At 40.5% G+C, this 18,186-nt stretch overlaps 2 pseudogenes; one reads left to right on the top strand and one right to left on the bottom strand.

The window, feature by feature from the left end:
• The first annotated feature begins 9,275 nt into the window (after positions 1-9,275).
• On the top strand, positions 9,276-9,477 carry LOC118993247 (uncharacterized; annotated as a pseudogene).
• A 2,625-nt stretch (positions 9,478-12,102) lies between these two features.
• LOC118993002 (vacuolar ATPase assembly integral membrane protein VMA21-like) lies at positions 12,103-12,406 on the bottom strand (annotated as a pseudogene).
• Between the last annotated feature and the right edge of the window lie 5,780 nt (positions 12,407-18,186).

The following is an 18,186-nucleotide window of genomic DNA, read 5'->3' as shown; positions in this document are numbered from 1 at the left end:
ACCTTTAGTTCATGTCCATGTGTCGTAAGTTCTTTAGCTTCTACATTTCCCGTACTATTCTTGCCTCCCCCGCCCCATCTATTTTCTACCTACCATCTATGCTACTTTTTCTCTGTACCTTTTTCCCCACTCTCCTCCTCCCCCTCCCCTGTTGCTAACCCTCCATGTGATCTTCATTTCTACAGTTCCGCTCCTGATTTAGCTGTCTTCTTAGTTTGCTTTTGTTTTAGGTGTGGTTGTTAATAACTGTGAGTTTGCTGTCCTTTCACTGTTCGTATTTTTTATCTTCTTTTTCTTAGATAAGTCCCTTTAACATTTCATATAATAAGGGCTTGGTGATGATGAACTCCTTGAATTTCATCTTATCTGAGAAGTACTTTATCTGCCCTTCCATAGTAAATGAAAGCTTTGCTGGATAGAGCAATCTTGGGTGTAGGTCTTTGGCTTTCCTGCCTTGAAATACTTCTTTCCAGCTCCTTCTTGTTGCCTGTAAGGTCTCTTTTGAGAAATCCACTGACAGTCTGATGGGTACTCCTTTGTAGGTGACTGTCCCCTTATCTCTGGCTGCTTCTAGGACTCTCTCCTTCATTTTAATCTTGGCTAATGTAATTATGTTGTGCCTTGGTGTGTTCCTTCTTGGGTCCAACTTCTTTGGGACTCTCTGAGCTGCCTGGATTTCCTAGAAGTCTATTTCCTTTGCCAGACTGGGGAAGTTCTCCTGTATTATTTGTTCAAATAAATTTTCCACTCGTGGCTATTTCTTTTCCCCTTCTGGTACCCCTATAATTCAGATGTTGGAATGTTTAAAGATGTCCTGGAGGTTCCTAAGCCTCTCCTCATTTTTTTGAATTCTTGTTTCTTCCTTCTTTTCTGTTTGGTCGTTTCTTTCTTCCTTCTGGTCCACTCCCTTGATTTGAGTCCCAGTTTCCTTTCCCTTACTATTGTTTTCCTGTGCATTTCCCTTCATTTCAATCGGTTTAGCCTTCATATGTTCCTCTAATTTGTGGCTAAAATCAACCAATTCTGTGAGCATCCTGATCACCAGTGCTTTGAATTGTGCATCTGAAAGACTGGCTATTTCTTGGTCACTTAGAATTATAGGCTCTGGGGCTTTGAGCTGTTCTTGGGTCATCATGTTTGGTCTGTTCGCACCTGTTATGTTTGAGGGGCGGAGCCTTAGGTGTTCACCAGGGCAGGGAACCTAGTTGCTGGGTTGTGACCCTGTATGTGGGGCGGGGTCAGAGAGGGGAAAAAAATGGCGCTTTGCTCCTTTCCGCTCCCTCTGAGATTTATGACCCCTCTGTGGCTTCCCACAAGCAAATTGGGCCCGTCCGGTGCTGGTTCTCAGGTGTGTGGGCCCGTGTACTCTCCAGGACCCTGTGGGTCTCTCCAACGAACCCTCTGTGAGCCTGGGAGCCTCCCCCAGCCCCTTGATCCAGAGAAAGTCTTTCCAGTTGGTGCTTTCAGGCTCTAATTCCTGAAGCTGGGGCCCTAGATTGAGTGGTCTGTCACTGTTCGCTCCTTCGCTTGGTTTATCTGCTCGAGAAGGTGTGACCACAGTCAGCCAGCCGCCCTTTGCCCTCACTGGGTCCACCCGTCTCCACCCCACGCCTGGGATCCACCAACTGCCTCCGCCTCTGCCTCTACTCCTGGGTCGGTCGACCGAAACGGTCTTTCCTGCCTGACCCTGCTCTGCTGCTGGCTCCGCCCCTCTTACCCGTCTGGCTGAAGGGTTTGTTGTTGTCAGACTTCTGTATAGTTCAGTGTTTTGTGTTCTGGCTGCATTTTTGTTTACTAAAACTTTGTTGTGTTTATACTTGGTTGTGGGAGAAGACACAGTGTTTCCACCTATGCCTCCATCTTGGCGGAAGTCCTCCAATGTTAGTTCTTTCTATTACCCATTCCTTCTCAATCTCATTTCAGTGGAATACAATGTGTGTGCAGTAAGGGATTTCTTAATAGAAAGAAAGGAATATGATTTACTTATAAATATTTAATCAAGTTTGAGCAAATTACTTAACTTCTGTAGACCTTAGTTTTCAGAATCTCTAAAACATGACACTGTGAATGCTTTGATCGTAGATTACACCTGAAGTTCAACATTACCTTAGTAAAATCCTGTTTTTGTTAACCCTACAATCTTTTGCTAAAAAATACATTCACATGTGTGACGCCTGGGGGGCTAGTCACATTTAGGGAAAGAAATCAGAGTAAACTTAAGAAATTATTGAAACAGTGCCATATTTAAAACTAGAATAGAATTTTAGCATATACAAGTGGATAATCCACCTTTAAAATTAAAGGCGTTGAATAAAGAAAATGTGTCATTTCAACAAAATGGGAGGAAGGATGAATTGACAGTGTTTGAAGAGCTCCCAGCCAGAGCAAATGTCAAATCAGCATACCAACTCAGGAAATAAGGAGGCTGTAAACTTCAGAGAGGATAAGTCAGACTGGGAGGAAACATGAAATTCTTGCAATAACCAGTGCAATTCAAGTAGAAAAAAATTCAGCGGGATATTTGTTGCTTTGGAAATTAGTCAAGATGATCTACCAATAGAGGGGGAAAGAGATCAATCTCATGAGATGAAAGATACTCGAATGGCAGAACAGATTAGATCAAATGGTTGTCAGCTGTCATTGAGTATTATGATCGCTAGAGAAAAAACAGACAAGGCTCAAAGGAGCAAATTGCTGCCTTTGAAGCTACTGAGAAAGAGGTAAAGTCGAAAGCCGAAACTAAAATTATAGGAAAAAAAGAGGCCCTGGTCTGGTAGCTCAGTTGGTTAGAGCATTGTCCCCATATGCCAAGGTTGTGGGTTCTATCCCAGGTTGAGGCATATACAAGAATCAACCAATGAATACATAACGAAATGTAAATGTATAATACATAAACAAATATAATATATATATATGAAACAAATTTCTGTTTTTCTGGATAACTCTAATACAGTACCATTTACTTCTTTTGTTGTTGTTTGCCATTTGATCATTGTTTTAATTTTTCAATTACAGTTGCCATTCAATATTATATTACTTCCAGGTGCACATCCCAGTGATTAGGCATTATATAACGTATCAAGTGATTGTCCTGATAAATCTTATACCCATTTGATATTGTATGAATGTGGCTGGATACTAAGAAGATGGGGAAATTTTTTGGCAAGTGGAGTAAGGGACCCTGAGATAAAATAATTAAACAAGGCCAAACAATTTAAGCAATTTACAGCCAGCTAATGAATCACCAAGGACATTTAGGAGCAAATGGTTTGACCAGGGGCGTCCAACCTTCAGCCCATGGGCCATAGGCAGTTCAGGATGGCTATGAATGTGGCCCAACACAAAACTGTAAATTTACTTAAAACATTATGAGATTTTCTTCTGATTACATGTCACACTGTATTTAGTGTTTGGCCCAAGACAACTGTTCTTCTTCCAGTGTGGCCCAGAGATGCCAAAAGTTTGGACACCTCTGATTTATATGTTCCAGACTGCCCTGGGGCAAACTGGCCTTGGTCCCAGTCCCTCTCCAATAATATCCTTTAAAATAAAACTAACCAGAGAGTAAACCCTAACCACTGTATATGCACACTTTAAATATTCTGTTAAGACCCTCCCCTAGGATTCTGGCAGCCAGCCAAAGAAATATAAAAAGCCTCAAGACGAAGGATCCACAGGGTACTCTTGCTAAAGTATGCCCATGCCTTGTATCTCTGTACTCTCTCCTAAACTCTAAGAAGCCCCACAAGGCTTGCAGCCCCGGGGAGCAATAGTCAGTGGCAACTCATCCCAGGCTTACTCCCTGAACCCATCTCCAAGGCCCCCCTTTTCTCTGACTATCTCTCTCCTGTTGCTTCAACTTTAAGCCCTTTCTTTGTTTCACTGTCCAGAACTTGAATAAACATACTCTCAAAATTACCTTGACTCACATTGTGTAATCTTTCCTACATGAGGTCAAAAACCCACACACTGCCAGCAGGCCTGAGGCAGACCCACTCTGGGCCCAGATCCTGTGCAGTAACACATATTAAAATATTATTGAATACTCCTTATGTTGTACTTTATATTCTCATGACTGTTCTGTAACAAACAATTTGTATTTCTTAATCCCTTCAACTTTTTCATCTCTCTCCCCCAGACTCCTTCCCACCTGGCAACCGTCAAAATGTTCTCTATGAGTCTGTTTCTGCTCTGCTTATTACTTTATTCTGTTTTTTAAATCAGTTGTTCATAGAGATATATTTATTGTCATTTTATTGTTCATAGTTTTGATCTTTTTTTCCTTCTTAAAGAAGACCCTTTAACATTTCATATATTAGTTTGGTGGTGATGAACACCTTTAACTTTTTATTGTCTGGGAAGCCCTTTATCTGTCCTTCAATTCTGAGTGACAGCTTTGCTGAATAGAATAATATTGATTATAGGTCCTTGTTTTTCTTCACTTTGACTATTTCTTGCCACTCTCTTCTGGCCTGCAATGTCAACTGACAGTCTTATGGGAGCTCCCTTATACACAACAAACTGCTTTCCTCTTACTACTTTTAGGATTCTCTGTATTCAACCTCTTGCATTTTAATTACGATGTGTCTTGGTGTGGCCCTCTTTCGTTCACCTTGTTTGAAACTCTACATTTCCTGGACTTGTATATCCACTTCCTTCACCAGGTTAGGGAAGTTTTCTGTCCTTACTTTCTCAAATAGTTTTCAATTTCTTGCTCTCTTTCTTCTCATTCCAGCACCCCTATGATGTGAATGTTGATACACTGGAAGTCCCAGAAGCTCCTCACATTACCTTCATTTTTTGGATTCCTTTTTCTTTTTGCTATTCTGATTGGGTGTTTTTTGCTTCTTCACGTAGCAAATCCCTGAGGTGACTCTTGGCTTCATCTACTCTACTGTTAATTTCTTGAAAATTATCTTTTATTTCAGTTCGTGTATCCTTCATTTCTGACTGGTTCTTTTTTAGGGTTTCTATATTTTATTTGTATCTGGCAGTTTGCTCGCCTACATTTAATTTAGTTCTTTTTCTGGAGATTTCTCCAGTTCTTGTGCTTGGGACCTGTTTCTTTGCACATTTGGGGTTCTTCCGTAAGTTTGTTTTTATGTATTAGGTAGAGCTTCTACATTTCCCAGACTTGGTAGAGTGGCCTTTGTGTCATAGGTGTCCTGTAGGGTCCAATGGTACAACCTTCCCAGTCACCCAAACTGGGGGCTTCAGGTGTGTCCTGGCGGGCTGTATGCACTGTCCTGCTATAGTTCAGCCTTGGTTGCTGTTGGCATCACTGGGAGGAATTGACCCAGACTGATTAGCCGTGAGGACCAGCTGTGACTACAAAGGGCCGTTCTGCAGGAACTGACCCTGTGGAGCAGGGCTTGCTTCAGTGGGCCTTTGGTGCTCACCAAGATTGCCCCTCGAGTGTGTCACTTACGGAGGTGGTAGAGTTGTAATCAGCGTGGTCTGAAACAGCTGTACTGGCTCTAGAGCCTCCAGGAAGATGCAAGGTCAGGCACTGCCTGTACCGGTCTGGGGCCACCCAGCACGAGTTACAGAGTGATCTGCTGATGGCTGCTACCTTTACTGGCCCTTAGAACCAAGGCCAGCTACCACAAGTTTCAGGCTTGGGTCCACTTAGCAAGAGGTGGAGGGCACACCAAGCCCAGATGCTGCTTGTTTGTAATTTGTGAAACGCCGATAGATTTTAGGAAAGTCCACAGCCAGAGCCATACAGGCAGTTTATATGGAAAAACCACTGGATATGGCTTGGGTGGGCCTTCAAATTGGGTGGGATAGGGTCTCAGGGAATCACCAGGGTGGTGTATGAACAGTGTGCACCAGGTTAATGAAGACTCAGATATGGCACCTACCTGCAGGGTAGGGAGGAGTCTCAGAAAAGGAGTAATGGACTCTGCCAGCACTTTTGTCTAGCAAAAGCTGTCTCTCCAGCTCTCATTCTGATGCCAAACAATTCAGGTACTCCCTGTATGTCCATGATGCCCTTTCAGCTGCTGCTCCAGTGTTGAAATTCAGAGTGAGTGAGTCCAGGTAAGTTTGTGCATAGGCCCTTTAAAAGGAACTGCCTGAGACTCCAAAAGCCCTCCACCTCCCTAGACCACAATCCCTGTTGGTTTTTACAGCCATATATTATGGAAACTTCTTTTCCTGGCTCTGGAACCCTGGGCTAGGGTGCCTGGTGTGGGTCTGGGACCCCTTGCTCTTTAGCAGTGTGGGTGGAGGGCCTCTGCAACTGAGATATCCCTCCCTATTTTCGTATACCACACATAGGTGTGGGACCAGCCTATTCCTCATTTCTGCCCTTCCTATAGGTCTTGGTGTGGCTTCTTTATATCCTTAGTTATAAGACTGCCAGTCAGTTAGATTTGAGGTGGTTCTGAATGACGGGTGTTCTGTAGTTTTGTTGTAATTTTGATGTGGTTGTGGAATAATTCAAATACCGTATTTACCATTACTGCTATCTTTATTGGAAGTCTGGCACTATTTACCTCTTTTGAGGAAAAGAATAGAATAGAAAAATGTAGAAGAATGAAAAGAGGTAGGACTTATGAATAACATCTTACTTATTTTGTTCTGTCCAAAAATTCTACTTTGTAGGAATTCTCTTCTTTAAAAAAACTCTTTAAAAAATTCCAAGCCTGTCACAGAATTGGATATTCAGAACATTATAGTGTGTTTGCCAGTATTCGAATTCAACTAATTCCACCTGCCTGTATCAATAGTCTTTGAAAGTAGTGTTCACAGCAAAAGCAATGCGAAATGCATTTCCAATGACTTGGATATCTTGGATGTGATATGCAGGGATCTGGGAGGATAAGAAATAGATCAATCTCTTCTTTCATTAGAAGATAATGACTTTAGAAAGAAAAGAGGGCTAAAAGAAGTGAATACCTAACTATATCAGTGATGTTGAAAAAAAATTTGAATTTCCGGACCAATTCTTTAGCAAGAGTCATTTTGGCACATTTTTGGATGATTTTATAATTTAATTTTAAATTTTTTTAAAGGACTTAAAAATATTTTATTTATTTCTCTTTAGAGGGGAAGGGAAGGAGAGAGGAAGAAAACATCAATGTATGGTTGCTTTTGGTGCATCCCCTGCAGGGAACTGGCCTGCAACCCAAGCATGTGCTCTGACTGGGAACCGAACCGCGATCATCTGGTTCCCAGGCCAGCACTCAATCCGCTGAGCTACACCAGCCAGGGCCTTTAAAGGACTTTTTATGTTCTTTAGCCAACTTCGTTAGCTAAGGCTTGAGCTTGGAGGTAGCAAGCACATCACAAGTTCTGGGGAACCTAAAAATCAAGATTTTTAAAGACTTCTTATATTCAGAAAATTAATTATCTATAGCATAGTCTATTACAGCTCAATTCGAGGGCTATCTAAATCTCAGAATCCAGGTACTGTGGACCAACCAGTCTCTTATATTTAATTTCACAATTGTAGGCCTGAAGCAATTTGCCTTATAGTAAGAGTTTGTCAGGAAATGGAATGGGGCATTATTTGAGTTCCCTGTCCCAACATCTTTACCCATCTTTACCCGTCTTTACCCATCTTTACCCATCTTTACCCATCGTGAAGAATGCTTCAGGCCTACAATGCACCAGAATGGCCCCTTCAGAAGAACTGAGGATGCGTGGGGACTGACTTAAGCAACACCCACTCTCTAGTTAAGAGAAGAGTGGAAAGGATACTAGCAGCATGTATATTTCATTCGTTCATTCCTCATGTTTGTTGAAGACCTACTAGGTGCCAATAAAGTATGCACTGAACACACTATGCGCTGGAACACTCCACAGGAACATGGAGTTATGTCTGTCTACCCAACCCCCAATCCCCAGGCTTCAGCTCTCTTCACGCAAGGATTCTTGGTCATCCATTGCGCATGCGCAGATACAAACCACGCCCAGTACAGACGCCTCCGCCGTGCCGTGAGCACGTGACTGAGGCGCTCCGCTTATTACTGGAGTTTCCTGGGGAGCTAATGGAAGCTCATTTTCTCCTCGGGAAGATTTGCATGCTGAGGAATTGACTGGACAAGTAAGATGGCTCAGGGTTTGTGGGGAATGTGGAGGATGAGGGGAGGCGGTTTAGAAGCTAGCAAGGTTCTCAGTGAGTTAAAGAGAGAACGTTTATTATCACGGAGTTCAGGGATTCCTGTCTTGGGCCGCCCAAAAGTGGGCATCCAAGGAGCCCGGGGCCTCAAACGCGGAGGGCCTTGTTCCCGCGCTCGGGCCCCTTCTGCCTCCTGGCCAGGGGCCACGAGGGAGCCGCATGGTTCCGTCCGCAGCCTGGGGCGCCAAGGCCCAAGGAGGGAAAAGCCCAGGGTGCTAGACGTGGGCTCACTCGATCCCATCCCCTCGACCCTCGGGTCTCAGTTTACGGAAGGCAGAAGGGAACGCTTCGAATCCTCCGTGCCCCGTGCACGGAGTAGGGCGTTTGGAGTGTTCAACTGGGCGTGGGCACCGGGCGCTGTTTCTCCGTGGGGCGGCGGGCGGCAGGCGGGGGGGGGGGGGGGGGGGGCTTGGTNGGGGGAGGGGGAGGGGAGGGCGTGGCTTGGTCGGGGAGCCGCCTACTCCGGTCCTCGGGGCCTCCCGGGGGACTTGAGGCTCCGGAGCCCCGAGGTGGAGAACACCCCCCAGGTGGCGGCTGCTCTAAGAACGCCGCGCGAGGAGCCCAGCGGTCCGGGGCGCCCGGCAAAAGCAGCGCTCCAACAATGCCTGCGGGTGCTGGCCGCCCGCGGTCTCGCTGCAGACGCCGGCGGCTGTGGGGACTCGGGTAGGTAAGGGCGGCTCGGGAGAGGAGCCCGCGGAGAGCTGGCCCCGACTGGCGGGCGGGCGGGCTGGCTTAGGCGTCCGGGGTTGCGGCCGCCGCGTGTCCCGGGCGCTTTGGCCGTTGTGAAGGCAGAGTGGAAATTTTGCGGGACTGCTGCGGCTTGGTAGTTCTTGAGTTTTGGGGGGAACATACTGATACTTTTGGGGCCGCTCAGGACTGTGGGTGCAGAAAAAGTCGCCTGACCATCAGGTAATTTAATATGAGCTATTGCCTAAGCCCATCCAAAACTCATTTTAAGGCAGTTTCCTCCCTTGCCATGCTTGTGGCTGGACTTCATTTGTTTGGAATGTTCAATATGAGGTACACGGTGGCTGTGTGGAAAAAAGTTTAGTAGTGATGTTACAGAAAGAGGAAAGGCTGAGGGTTACTGGTGACTCCAAGGCATTATAAAGTACCCCTGTTACCCTCAGTTTTAAAATTGGGTTCCATCGCTTCTCGGCCTTTTGACTAAGATCAGGTGTAGTATTTGTTCTTACCAGTTTAAAAATTGTGGGCTCCAAGTGCAATGTGAAGCACTCCAATACTGTAGGTGAATTGTTCTTTTGGGGATGGCAGATGAGTATGGGATTACTTAAGTGTATAAAGTCAGAATAACCCAAAATTATAATTTACTTAAGGTTTTGAATTTCCTTTTTGACTTATGTGTTAAGTATAGAGGGAATAGAAGTGATAGAAGCTTTAAGGCAAGTGTGATTGAGTTCACATCTAGAAAATAGTTATTTTTATTTATTAGACATTTTTTAAAGGTTTTAGGTTTCTCTCAAAATAGATCATTGCCGATTGGAAAGGAAGGCATTTCAGACCAAGAGGGTTGAAGGAGTAGAATCATTATTGAGGATATTTTTCAGTGCTCTGTCATAACTTCCTTCAAAGTTTCTAATTTTTAAAAAAAAATATCTTTACCTTATTGCACTGTTAAAATTCTGAACCTTCCTTGACCATAAAGATGTCAAAATTTTTTAAAGAATGCCTAAGCATCTTGATTACCCATGCTTATTTTTCATTTTAAACATTTATTGAAGAATTCGTATAACTAGGAAAGAAATGGTAGAGTTCAGTTGTGAACTAATGGTAAGATAGCATAACTTTTAGTTACATTTTCTGAAATTTTAATTCTAGTGGCTATTGACAATACCAAGTTTAGTATATATTTCAGCTATATCTTTTTAAAACATATTTTTATTGTTCAAGTTCAGTTTTCTGCCTTTTCCCTCCACTCCTTCCCACTACCCCAGCCCTCCCCACTTCCCTTCCCTGTTTCCACCCCTCCTTGTTATGGTCCATTTGTCCTTCATAATTATTCCTGTATATCTTATTTTTATAGTTTTATACCTTAAAGCTTTCACCATTTCATAATATCTGATATGGAATCATTATGCTGTACACGTGAAACTAATGTTATATGTCAACTATATCACAATTAAAACTGTTTTATTCAACCAGTAAAATGTAATTATGGTATTTTTATTAATAAGTTATCGTTGTAGTGTTTCAACTCAACTGCAGGTGACCTGAGGATCATTTTTTCTCAGTACATTAACTAGTGGACTTGGACACTTTTAAATTATAAAGTTGTGTTTTACTATGCTGAAAGGATGGCATACTATACCTGGATTGCAAAATTTTGAATTAGAGAAAACAGTCACTGTTCTTACAGTACCCAAAGATTTATTTTTAAAAATTGGCAATTATGATTTTGGTAAATATATTACTTTGGTCTGCTTTTTCTGTACTTGGTCCTATTTTCTGTCTCATTTACTTCAAAGTATCTTTGCTTTCATGAAGGATAATTTAGGGGATTTGAAGTGCCTGCATGTTATTCTGTTAGATGTGATGGAATCTGATTAACTCTGTCACCCCTAAATGTGCTGCACAAGTGGGATCAGTTTTCAGCTTTATTCAGCTCTGAATAAAAAGGTACCTTTTTATTCATAGTTTGTAACTTATCCTTATGTATCAAAAGGAAGATTTTTTCGGTTCAGTTCAACAAATATTTCCAGAAGTCCGGTGTTTTATTGATTTTATGTGTTTATAAGTGATACGGTAGGGTGATTTGTTTGTACTTTTTAATAATTTTGATTTTATAAAGTTAATCCAGTAGTAGAGTGAGATTGACAGAAGTTAACTTTAGAACTAGCTCCATTTTACAATATTTGGTAAAGTTGCATAATAAGGTGAGCATAATGCTGAAAATGTTAGATTCATAATGTAGTGTAAATTTGATTATTGCTTTAATGAGCAACTTTGCCTATTAAGATAGTCCCTGAAGTCTTGTAGAAACTCTATACCTTGGAATGTATAATCCACATAATACAAAGCGTTTGTAATTACCACTCTGTGAAACTAATGAAAGCTGCTCCTGAGAGCCTGTCTTTAATTACAGCAGCTGAGACTTTGGTGGAGCTGCAGCTCCTGCTTTCACCAGTGTGGCTGTGAATATATGTGGATAATTAAATCCTAATCAGAACCTAATTTTCGTTTTGGATGGCTTTGGAAGTGCTTACTGGACACCAGATATGCAAAAAGTATTTTGACTTTAGGTTTTCTAAATGGTTTAATCCACTGTAGAGTAGCTCAACTTGAGGACAGTAGTCCAATAAGAGGACATCAGTGATTTGAGTATCTGCTAGTCAGGATACAAATCTAAAACCTGCGCAAGTGCCCATGCATCAGTGGTGGAAGATATTTTTCTTTTTCCAATGAAGGTAAATCTTCATTTTCTTCACTTTTAAAAAAGTAAATGTGAAAGTTAGCCAATGTATAGTTACAGATTGAACAGCAAGGTTGTAAAATGAGAGAGAGAGTGTGTATGTGTGTTTGAGAGAGAGGGAGATAGGGAAGAATGAATAAGTAACATTTTTTATATTAAATCATGGGGAACCATTGTAATACTCATCTCTTGAGGTTCTTAATTTAGGATACATGGTTTTCAATGATTACTTGAAGCCCCTAATTATTTGCAAAAAAATGTGGGTTTTGTTGTGGAAAAGATGTAAGGTTTCATCTCTAAATGGTGTGAGACACCCCTCCCCCAGAAACAAATTTAGCATTCATGAATTTTAATGGTGGTTGTTGGAGGAACTCATTTCAGTTTTATAAACAGAGACAGCTAGATAGCAGCAGAGCTAGTACTCCAACCTCGGTTTTTAACTGCCAGTCCTTTACTTCTTCCCTTAATCCACACTTATTGTACCTTGTAGTAACGTCTTTTTTCCCCCATTAAAAATATATGCTGTCAAAAGGTGATGTTGACTTTAATTCTGTTTGCCTTCACACCACTGCCCTGAGCCTTCATTCCAGGCCACACAGAGGACCAGCACCACACAGACAGCAACCCCTGCAACAAAAGCAGCATAAAAATAGCTGTCCCCATTGGACATCCCAAAGGCATCTTCAAAAACATAAGATTTAGTAGTGGTGAAATAGAACCCAGTAGGTACAGTGGTCATTAAAGCTCTGAAGAGCCGGGAGAGTCTTCCGAGGAGATGCTAATAAACTTTACTTTTTGATGTTGTATGGCTGCAGTGCATTCAGCATGGCTTTGTCAAGGCACCCCATGGCATGGCCATCGGTAGCAAGTTCTCTTAGGTGGACTGGGCTCTCTCAGTGGCCACACTGCAGTGGCTTGGCAGACTACTGGTTGAGGTAGAGCACTGTGACCTCTTTTTTGGTAGGTCAGTGTTTCATGGCTTACAAGTAAAGGTTTGTTTGAGAAACACTTAAAGTTCATATAAACATTTTAAGGTTGGATCTTAGCGGAAACTATGAGCATAAAAGTAATTGCCTGTAAAGGGAGATACGAACAAATATTTTTAATACAAATAGATGAAAGTATTGCCACAAATTTCATGTTATTAATATAATGAAACAAATCAAGGGAGAAAACTTTCACAAAATTAAGTTCTTTGCTAGTAGAATTACATATTGTCGCGGTGGTTAGAGAAGTCTATAAGCCTTTTGAGCTTGAAATGGTAGTCTTAAGTTTTATTCATCCTTTACATTTTGTGTGGTGTGACTTGTATGAAATCATATTTAGCCAAGGAATTAGGAAGCAATTTCAGTGAATAGCAGAACAACAAATATTAAAGAAAATCCACAATTCTGCCTTTCTCTCTTCCTAGAAAGCCTGTTTTTTGTGTGTTTGCCTATGTCTGTCAAGCCCATTTCAGTTAGTTAAACCTAGTGGTTTAGTTTTTCCAAACTTATACCTACCCATGTGGGGTATTTTGCCCATATACATACAAGTACCTTTATGGATGGATGTTCTCTCTTAAAGCTAAAGAGAAAACCAAGCCTTTGCAGATTTTGAAAAAGAAAAGGAATGTTAAATGATTAACATTAAGATGTAAGGTTTAAAAAAAATTACACCTCCTGTGTGATTAAGCATGCACTGATAAGAGCTAACATGTATCCTGTGTCAGCCATTGTTCTGTGTGTTGCATGTATTCAATTAACCAGTACAGCAGGAGAGTGTTGATTAACTGAATTAAATAAGTAGATATTTGTTAACTTTCCCATTTTTATATATGGAGCAAGTGAGGCACAAGAGAGATAAGATGACTGGTCCAAAGTTGGATATTTAGTCAGGGACAGAATAGGATTTGGAACCAGGTGATCGGACTTTACCAGACTCACTGAAAATACTTACATTTAGCCCTGGCGGATGTGGCTCAGTGAATTGAGCACCAGCCTGAAGACCAGCAGCTTGTCTGTTCAATTCCTGGTCAGGGCACATGCCTGGGTGGTGGGCCAGGTTCCCAGTCCGGGGTGTGTGAGAGGCAACCAAATTGATATTTCTCTTACACATCGATGTTTCTGTCCCTCTCCTTCTCCCTTCCTTCCCCCCTAAAATAAATAAAATCTTTAAAAATTTTTATTTTTAATCTATGACATGAATGTGTCAAATAATTTTCTTGTAGAAAAGAATCTAAACTACTTAATACTAAATTAAGGATAATAATTTGCTACAGATTTCAAATGTACAATTCTCTTGCACGTTGATGTTTCTGCCCCTCTCCTCCCTACTTTCCCCTCTCTCTAAAAATAAATCTTTAAAAAAAATTATCTTTAATCTATGACATGAATATGTCAAATAATTGTTTTGTAAAGAATCTAAACTACTTAAAGCTAAATTAAGGATAATTATTTGCTACAAATTTGAAATCTGATGGCAAATTATTATTATTTTTTTGGTCACCTTATAGTTAATGTGACTGTCCAAAAGTAGGACTAAAATTTTAGTTTAATGGAAGAATACTATCAAAAAGAAAAATGATTCCAGTTTATTTTTCTGCTTGGGCAGGGGGTGGGGTGTGGCTATGAAAAATATTCTGGTTACAGTACTTTTCTCCTTGGGCCTCCATATTAAAATTTTGCCTGCAGGTGTCTTTGAAGTCCTTTAAAGCTCCAGTCTATCTACTAGGTGTAATTCCCACCAGGTTTATTTCAGTGTTTTAGACATTGCATGATTAAACTACTTCTACAGCATATTTGAGAAAGCTGGTATTTATTTAAGTCATGTAGACTCTTAAAATAAATTGGTGTTAGAAACAGATAAATTATATTAAAAACAATCCTTGATAAGAACATTAGTAAGGATGCACATTATTAGCTTGTTGATGAAATGAAAGAAGACCGAATAATTGTCAATTCTTAACCTTCTCAAATTTAAATATGAAAAAAACCTTAAATTTTTAAATGAATATTCTACCACTTTCATGAAAACGATGTATAATTAAATAAATTATTTAGGAATTATAATTATGTATTAGTGTTTTCTAGGCATCACTTCATGTACATAGTCTGATATTAAATGGTTAACTTTTTTAAAAAAGATTCTTTATCTTTGCCCTGGCTGGTGTAGCTCAGTGGATTGAGCGTGGGCCTACAAACCATACAGTCGCGGTTCGATTCCCAGTCAGGGCACATGCCTGGGTTGCAGGCCAGTTCCCAGCAGGGGACTCACGAAAGGCAACCATATATTGATGTTTCTCTCTCTCTCCTTCCCTTCCCCTCTAAAGATAAATAAATAAAATCTTAAAAAAAAAGATTCTTTATCTTTCTGGCCTCAGCCATACATTTACTTATTTTAGGTTTAGCAGACCATAATAGGTAAATAATGTCTGGTAGCTATATTTTCCATACCAAGATGTGTAGAAAATGAAACTATTGTTGAATTGTTTGGACCAACACAAAAAGATAGCATAATAGTTTAAATTGAGAGGAATATCTTGAAAAGCAAGAATGATACAGGGCACAGTTTTAGATTAGGGGGCCATCTGAGGGCTAGTCTTGGTTTTTAATGAGATAATACAGAGTGGGAGGACAGGTTGACTCATTGCTGGTTCAATCCAAGAAATGCCTCATGTATTACCTGTATAGTTATTTGTCCTACATTAATAAAAATGAGTTGTGTGGATTTTTAGATGTGATCAGGTTTAGAGATTATATTGTTTGTTGCAGAAGGTAATTGATGGGTTTTCTACAAGGATTAAACAAGGTGCTCTAATTATTATTTTTCTTCCAAGAGTTTTATGTTTTTAATTCCCTTGAAAATTTTATGTCATTATCTTTAATCATCTGATTATTCCCTTGTATTTCCCTTATGTCTTTTAAAAAGTCTCATAGCCATAATAGATTAGCTACTAATCTTATCCCTGTGCTTTCATAACAACTCCCTAACTCCTTTTGCATGTAATTTCCATCTGCTGAGCAGAGAGCGTGCTCAGTTTGGGATTTTAGTGATTGATCTATTCTTCATTTTTCATGGCCCCCAGCACAATTAACTTCCATATATTACACCCTTCTAGGAACACATCTAATTTCCAGGACTTCCCCTAGGCAGTCATCTCTCTTTATATCAGCATGGAGAAGACAAGAAATGGCCGTAAATTAGCAAAAGGTTTTCTTTCTGGCTGTTGTCATTTGCTTTTCACTGTGTTTTCAATACAGTAACTTAGAGGAAGGTATTCTTTATATTTGATACTTGGGCTCACTAATAGTAACAACTACCCTCCCATTGTGTTCATCTATAAATATTATAAAACAAGATTTATTTGTAGAGGAGGAGGGTAGGTAATCCAGGTTATTTTCCTAGTTGTGAAATAAGTTGCACGTTATCCTTTGATTGTTTACTCTGTGGTAGGTAGAGTGGTTCTGTTTTTGTCATGCCAGTCAGAATTTGGGCGTTTAAGGCTGAAGAAAAAAGGACTAGGACTGGAGGATTGAGTTAGTGAAAAATTGAGCTATTTTCTCACCTTTCTCTGTAACTAGGATGACCTTGGCCTCTTTGTGGAACCTGATCTATTTTTACGCAAGCTCCTAGACTCCAAAGGGAAACCGGGGCACCCCTTAACTTTAATTATTCCCCTGGTGAAAAGCAGCTGGACTGGAAATACTTTTTTTCCATAGCTTAGGCTCTTGGGATAGTCTTTAAAGCATGTAAATTACTTTTAACTTTCCTTTCATTTGACTGCGTGTAATTAGATATAGGATACTCTTGGACCTGGAGGGAGAGTCTGCCCCAAATTTTTAGAGAAATCTACCCATATAGAACAGGACATTAAATAAAATTAGGATTTTTGAGTCACCACAAAATCATGAAAATCTTTGAGTACTAGCTTTTGCTTCTAGTTTAGGCACCCCCTCATAGTGGAGGTTGGTAGATCCAGCATAGACAACCGAACATGGGTTATTGTGATAAAATGTTAAACCACATTGTTTAAAGGGTAATCCCTCTCTTGGCTACTTCCTGTGCCCCGAGGTTAACAGACTAAATCTCAGCAACAGATATAAATGAATAAGACTTAAAAAATGTGCTGGTAATTCTTAGATGTTTTCCCTTCCTGGAGTTTCCAAATTTTATTGGGCTGGATGATCTAGCTTGGTGATTCTCAAAATGTGGTCTCTAACAATCAGAGTCACCTGGGAATTTATTAGAAATAGAAATTACTTGGCCTCAGTTCAGTCAGTCATACTGAATTGGAAACTGGAAGTGTGACCCAGTAATCAGTGTTTTGATAAGCCCTCTCAGTTATTCTAATATATGTTAAAGTTTGTGAAACATTAACCCTAGGTCATTAGGGATGAACCATGGTTTTTTTTGTTTTGCTAGTCCATTGCTTTAATACAAATATCTTATTCCTCAAGTGGGTATTACTGCCTATGTGAACACCAGGAATAGGCAATCTCTATTACTAGTATTACACTAAATGATACCCAGGATAAAAATTGTTGATGGCCTTCACAGTACTTTTCTACTTCCTTGTCTTTCCTTCTTGCTGAGTGCCTGGAAATGAGGTGTAGCTGCTTGGTAAATACTAAGTGAATGAAAGCCTGCCTCCATTTCATCCCCAAAAGGCAAAACCACATTCTTTTCTTCTCTTCCTTTTTCTTTTCTTTTCTTTTCTTTTCTTTTCTTTTCTTTTTGATTCTTTCTCTGCAGGAGTATTAAGCAAGAAAGTGAATTTCCTGGTTAAGAGTATTTCTTTCTCCTCATTGTGACACTGGTTGAAAGAGATTGCTGATAATAAAAATAAAAATAGAAGAAAGGGGTAAAAGAAATTATTTTTATGTAGTTTATTGGATGTGGTTCTCACCTTTAATTATCCAACTGTGTAAATGTCAGACTTAGCTTACATCGGAATCACCCAGAGAACTTGACTGCTGGGGGTCAGGTCACAGACTGCTGGACCCAACTCCTGGGGTTTCTGATTGAGTAGATCTAGGGTGGGGCCAGAGGGTTTTCGTTGCCGACAAGTTTCCAGGTACACTGATGCTGTTAATCTAGGGACTGTAGTTTGAGAACCACTGCCCTTGGTTCACTAAGACCAGAAACATAGGTAATTTCATGAATGTGAATTTTAGTTCCTGGTTCCAGCCAGTGTTCCATAGTTGGAGAGTATTGTATACCTGGATAACAAACTTACTGAAGAATATTTTTTTCTAAGGTGTCAGTTAAGATCTTTTTCAGTACAAGATTTTTTAAAAGCTTTAAAAACTGACTCAAAGCTCAACTACCTAAATAACTGAATTTAATTGAGTGGAATTGATTCCATACCCAGGTCTTGCCACACTGATCACTTCATTTCTCTGCTTTTTTTCACCTCAAGTTTTATGGAGAGTTTAGCTAAGCTACTTCATTGTGTTGCTAACGTCAGCATTCATTTTATTTGCTGAGCAGCGTGCAGTGACCTTAAACTGACACGAGGCCTCTCTTGTGAGTGTGTGTCCTCAGTAGTAGCCCTCAGAATCACAAGCAGATAGAAGTTTCTGGTGTGACTTCCCCAACAGCGCTTGTTATCAACATTCTCCTCTGTCTCCCATTGTCTTCCCCTTAG

This window comes from Sturnira hondurensis, unplaced genomic scaffold (assembly GCF_014824575.4).
Source record: "Sturnira hondurensis isolate 20B ecotype Veracruz unplaced genomic scaffold, ASM1482457v3 Scaffold0008640, whole genome shotgun sequence".
Lineage (NCBI taxonomy): Eukaryota > Metazoa > Chordata > Mammalia > Chiroptera > Phyllostomidae > Sturnira > Sturnira hondurensis.
Note: the sequence above shows the minus strand (reverse complement) of the source record. Positions and strands in the feature narration are given on the sequence as shown.